Source organism: Aplysia californica, unplaced genomic scaffold, assembly GCF_000002075.1.
Source record: "Aplysia californica isolate F4 #8 unplaced genomic scaffold, AplCal3.0 scaffold00504, whole genome shotgun sequence".
Taxonomy (NCBI): domain Eukaryota; kingdom Metazoa; phylum Mollusca; class Gastropoda; order Aplysiida; family Aplysiidae; genus Aplysia; species Aplysia californica.
The window spans coordinates 299,751-305,619 of NW_004797774.1; the positions used below are offsets into that span (position 1 = coordinate 299,751).

A 5,869-nucleotide genomic window follows, 5' to 3' on the forward strand; every position below is an offset into this window, starting at 1 on the left:
TCACCCCCCCCCCACACGCCCTCTCTTTTCCCATCCCCCTTCCCACTCTCCCACACCGAGTTTCTGAATCTGTGTCACCACAGTACTTTTGGGGGGAAAGAACTTTGCTAGTTTTTCTTTCTTTAGCAGATGATTCTGGAATGATGTTGCCATAACCATATCGAAAGATTCCTTTTTCTTATGTTTGTTGACTCTAAGAACACGAAACGTCTCCTAAAACTCTTCCATTCGCATATAGACAGTAATAAACTGATGAGAAGTGAGGACAGATATGTCGATAGGATACATGGAAAAGAGACAGAAGTATTGCCGACAGACAGACCCCGAGGAAGGCATGGAGACAGGTATTTCTATACTAAGAGAAAAAGAAAGTAACAGAGCTTTGGAAAAAAATGGGCCAGGGGTAAAAGGGAATTTTTAAAAAGATGGGTTGAGAGACGCGTGGCGGAAATGGGAAGATAGACGGTAAGCAAATAAATGAGAGAGAGACAGAGAGAGAGAGAGAGAGAGAGAGAGAGAGAGAGAGAGAGAGAGAGAGAGAGAGAGGGAGAGAGAAAGAGAACGATAGAGAAATAGACTGACAGACAGACAGCTAGACAAACAGGAAAAGTGAGAGAGATGGGGCCCATGAGGGAGTTGTTATTGCGAGAGAGAGAGAGAGAGAGAGAGAGAGAGAGAGAGAGAGAGAGAAAGTGAGAGACAGACTGACAGACAGACAGACAGCCAGTTAGACATAAATACAGACAGAGAGACTGAAAGAGAGAGAGAGAGAAAGAGATAGAGAAAAAGAGAGAGAGAGAAAGAGAGAGAGAATGAGAAAAAAGAGAAAGAGAAAGAATGAGAAAGAGAGCGAGAGAAAGTGAGAGAAAAAACAAAAAGCGGGAGATGATCCCGGAGTCGAAAAGCGAATGCTTAGCCCTGCCCCTGATGCTATCTAAAAACTCCGCGTTTTCCCACGCCGGTGCTGATCTGAGCAAATTAGTATTTTTGTGAAATCTTATAAAGTTCTATTAAAGTCCCGTCCCGTGGGGGGATTAGCTCCGCCACACAGAGCAAGTCGGAGGCAGCCAAAGCATCAGGCCAGACTGGAGACAGACTGCCTTTACTTATTTTGGTCCAAATCCGTCTTTGGCAAAAAGTAATGATATCCTTCAAGTTCCTAGCGTATCATTTCTCTCGGGTAGATATTCCAATGTTCGTGTCTTCCTGGACAGCTGTAAGGTGTTAATTCTCGTCAATGGGTTTCGCATATTTGTATACAGGAAAACGTTTTTTTAAGGGACTGATTTACGATATAGAGATGAATGTCTGTGGTGAATGGGTGAGGGGGAAGATTGTTCTTGCAATTGTGGTCATGCAGTGCAGGCTGCTGAAAAAGAATTGTAAAGAAAGTTTTGGATAATTGAGACAACGGGCAAATACAACATCAACAGCAACACAACAACAACAAAAACGACAACAAAAACAACAACCCCACCCCCCCCCCCAACAATTAAAATACAACAACGACAACAAAAGAAGCATAAAGAGAACGATACAGGTACTTATCTATGGCGTTCCTTTTTTAAAAAAAAGTAGATCCTCCAATTTGATTGTACTCGTCTCTGATAAAGCATAGAAACATGAATGGTTGGAAAGGATAATTTCTAAAAGAAACCAAAAGTCTAGAATTCCTTGTTAAGTTGTTCAAACTACAATAGCCTTTACTGCAGGCTTAGAGAAACACTGAAAGAGCTTTACAGCCATCCTTTAGAAACTGAGAAATGAGGATAACAAGCTATATGGAGAAAACAGATGACCTTCTGTGTTTTGTCACAATCCAACGCTGATTCTCAGAGTTAGAGAAGCGTTTCCCACAGTTTCAAAAGTGCATTTTTGGGGTTGGAAGTTTGCGGGAGGATGCCTTTCAGGACTCTGTATCCCACTTTAGCACTCCGCTCTAATGCATTTCTTTGATGCAATAAGTTTTCTTTCGCGATAAATTATTTAGATGTTTGCCTAAATGTGATCATCTGCCTATTTTTTTGTCCGAAAACTTCTAATTCTCTCCACATGAGTGCTGTTTTCGGCCGTTCTCTATCTCCTTCCCTCTATTTGCCTTTTATGACACTCATTTTTATCCAGCTCATGTCTCCATGTCCCTTTACACGTTGTTCAATAAATTTCGATCCTCCTCTGAGCATGCCCTCGTAATTGAACGGATACAATCGGTAATGTGTGCTTATGCCGGAGCGAGCGGGGATGAGCTTGTAATGGTCATCGAATGACTGGCTTAAGAGCAGATGATAGCTTAGTATAATATAGCCGCCCCTTGGGTAGCTTAAAATAAGAGAAAATAAAATCAGAATGACAGACTGTTCATCCTGGTACTTGTAGATATTTTTAACGCAAATAAGCTGCATTATTATACGAAACAATAAATTAAGAGGTTCAACTATCAAAGTATATCTAATATTATCGTTATTATTTCTTCTTCATTTTCTTCTTCATCTTCTTCTTCTTCATCTTCTTCTCCTTCTTCTTCTTTTTCTTCTTCTTCTTCTTCTTCTTCTTCTTCTTCTTCTTCTTCTTCTTCTTCTTAGCCCTATCATCATCGTCATTATCATTATCATACTTTTTTTCCACAACACACTACTACACCAATATAAACGATTTGGCTACACAATTGTTGCTTGCTACTGAGTTCTAAAGACTCCTTGTTTTAGAAAGAGTTGTACGGCACTTACAACACAGTTAGGTCACATAGGTTCAGAAAATCATTTGTGGTGATTCAAAAAAAGAAGGAGGAGAGATACTGATGACATATGTTTTGATAGGAAACAAGGAGCAAACCACTCCAGTGCACCCTCCAACCACCCACCTCCTCATTTCCGTCTTTTTGCTCATACGGCTATGGAATCAGAGGTACAACTTCTGAGACAACCTAGTTGTGACAGAACGTTCAGCCTACACCGTCCCCTGCCCTGCCACAGAAAGGCACACAACAGAACACAATGCTAAACCTGTAAACCACCATCTCTTTTTATTCCTGGGGCTAGCATCATCAGTATCATCATTGCCTTTCTCAACCTTGACAGGGTATAGGCCACGAACAAATACCTTACACATTTCCCTGCGCTCGGTTAGCCAGTTGGTGTTATTCCATGTCTTTCCACTTTTTTGTACAGCAGTTTCTACAACTTTTCCAGGTTACACGCGGTCTTTCCTTGATCTTTAACTCTGTGTTGGGGCTAACGCTCTCATTAAAATTAATATCCGATGTTCAGTGTGAGTTGGAGATTCGATTAAAAAATGGGGGTTGGGGGGGGGAGGGGGTCGCTGATAAAGACAATTTACGTTGAACAATTCATTCATCTCGCGACGTTTCCCTCATTAGAAAAAGAATCTAATTAAATATAAAGCTTCTAATAATTAGTTCGTCCGTCAAAAACTTAAGTCATAGACCTCGCCAGCGCGTGCGCGCGCGCGTGTGTGTGTGTATGCGTCTGTGTGTGTGTGTGTGTGTGTGTGTGTGTGTGTGTGTGTGTGTGTGTGTTTGTGGGAAGAAAAGAGACTTTTGTGTGTTAGTGAGTATGCGTGGCTGTGGTCCGGCGCGTCTCCGTGTGTGTATTTATGTCTTGTCATGTTTCTGCTATCGCCACCATCAGTCGACACGCGTCCATTTCAGACATGATTCTCTCTTGTGTGAGCTCTGTAGAATTGTGAGTTCACCAATCAGTCAATATTGATTCTGAGTGATAACGACTGATTAGAAACTAAAGTAACGTTCACTAGAAAGTCAAATACAAACTATGTTAAGTGAATATTTTACTAAATGCGCTCGAACAGGGCATAAATCATCTTTTAATTTGAAATACACTATGATTGATATAATTCTGTACCGTGGTCAGCTGTTCGCTCATGCTAGTTCTTATCACATACGACATTTATGTCCTCTAAAGCCAATAATTAAACTTGATCAAACGTCGAAAAAGACCACCCTTCCCCTGTGGACGACGCGCGTCAAAAACCAATAATTCTTGCCACGGTTAGTTCCCGTGTCTTTGTACTAAGAGGTAGGCTGTACCCTTTCATGTACTTCATGACTGCAGACACATTATACTCACAAATCTATGTAAACTCATATAACTTTGTTTAGAAAAGACCTAATCTTAGACAAAGTCTAGAAACCTGACAAACTAACCTTTAATGGGATTAACACGTTCAAGTCCTCTGTAACAGTGTTCCGCTAGTTACTCTACCAATATGAAAGAGCAGTGGGCAGGGGTGTCTGTAAATAGAGGTCTGTCATTGCTATCGATAATTTTAGTAAGCCCGCAACTGTTAAACTTGTTGCAACCATCATCTAAATTAACAATATAATTCAGTCAGGAAACGCATGTTCCACCACATTGCAATTTGAGTGTTAATGTATAACAATTACAATGTTATCTTAATACATTTTCAGTACTTTCACAGTCAGTTATTCGCCAAATCCCATCAAAATCTCCAGTGGCGTCACTTCGATCTGAATGACGCGGTTTTGGGTAGCTCAAAAAGAGGAATGATGTATGTTGTAGTATAATAATGGTAGAATCTTTGACTTGACCCGACGGTTAATCTTTATAAACCTGAAAAAGGGGATTCCAAGAATGATGTTCGAAGGATCTTTTAAGACAAACAGTAAAGATTCGTTCTAGCTTTGATTAAATCCTGTCGTTTTGATAGCAGAGAGCTCGACTGGACCGCTGAATTGAATTTCTTCTAATTGCATTCTCAGAACTAGCATGAGTGAACAGCTGACCGCGGTACAGAATTACATCAATCAAATTGTATTTCAAATTAAAAGATGATCTACTTTTCTTCATGAGAAAAGAAAGCATGCCACATAGCAGCTACAGTAGCACCGCATGAGAATAGTAAAGCTTACCTAGATTAGACGCCCTTTTAGTAGAGTGAACTTGACGTTTGCTTGGATTTTCCACCTCTTAAATCACCTTATATTGTTGAAAAGATTGTCAAATCTTTACATCATACAAAAAAAAAAAGAGACCCGCTTAGGAAATTGAAACTACGGACCTTTCCCCAGAAAAACCACGAATGGTTTATTGGGATTTAGCAGATCAGTATGATAATATCTTGTTTCTCACTGGAGGTATTAAAAATGTTTAGTTCTCACGTTTCGCTTAAGTCTTATTTCTTGAAAGGGAGGGGCATCCTCTATAGCCTCAATTTGGACATTATGAATGGAAATGGAAATATAAGTAGACTGTTTCTTATTCCTAAGCTTCAGCCTATCCTTATCTTGGTCTCTCTCTCTCTCTCTTTCTCTCTCTCTCTCTCTCTCTCTCTCTCTCTCTCTCTCTCTCTCTCTCTCTCTGTTTCTCTCATACCACTTTATCCTCAATTTTCGTCTGCCTCCAACATAACTTTCCACCTCGAGTTGACCGCGGACGCGGAGGTGCAAACGTGTCCCCTCTCAAGGGCCCTCCTATCAGAGACACACATCAAGCGAAAAAGTCGAGTCTGAATAACTTTATTGTGTCGAAACAGATGTAAAAGACAGGCAGTTAAATTTTGGTTGACAACAAAGCAGAGCTAAAAGACTAGTTTTCGACCTCACAAGCTCTTGAGTTGTGTTGTAGCTACGTTTGTATTTCAGCAGCAGTTTTCCGCCAGAAAAATGATTAGTTTTGCTGTATTTAATGCCATTGGAAACACTGTGAGTTTATTCACGAGACGAGGGCTTCTGAATTTAAAAAGCCAATTTCCAGTATGACTCAAACAAGCGAATAATGATGATGATGATGATGATGATGATGATGATGATGATGATGATGATGATGATGATGATGATGATGATGATGATGATGATGATGATGATGATGAC

General features: G+C 40.3%; 1 protein-coding gene across 1 annotated transcript in view; it reads left to right on the forward strand.

Annotated features, from left to right (window-relative positions):
* LOC101859590 overlaps positions 1–5,869 on the forward strand; it is a 90,286-nt gene that overhangs the window by 1,516 nt on the left and 82,901 nt on the right. The gene's annotated exons all lie outside the window — the stretch shown is intronic.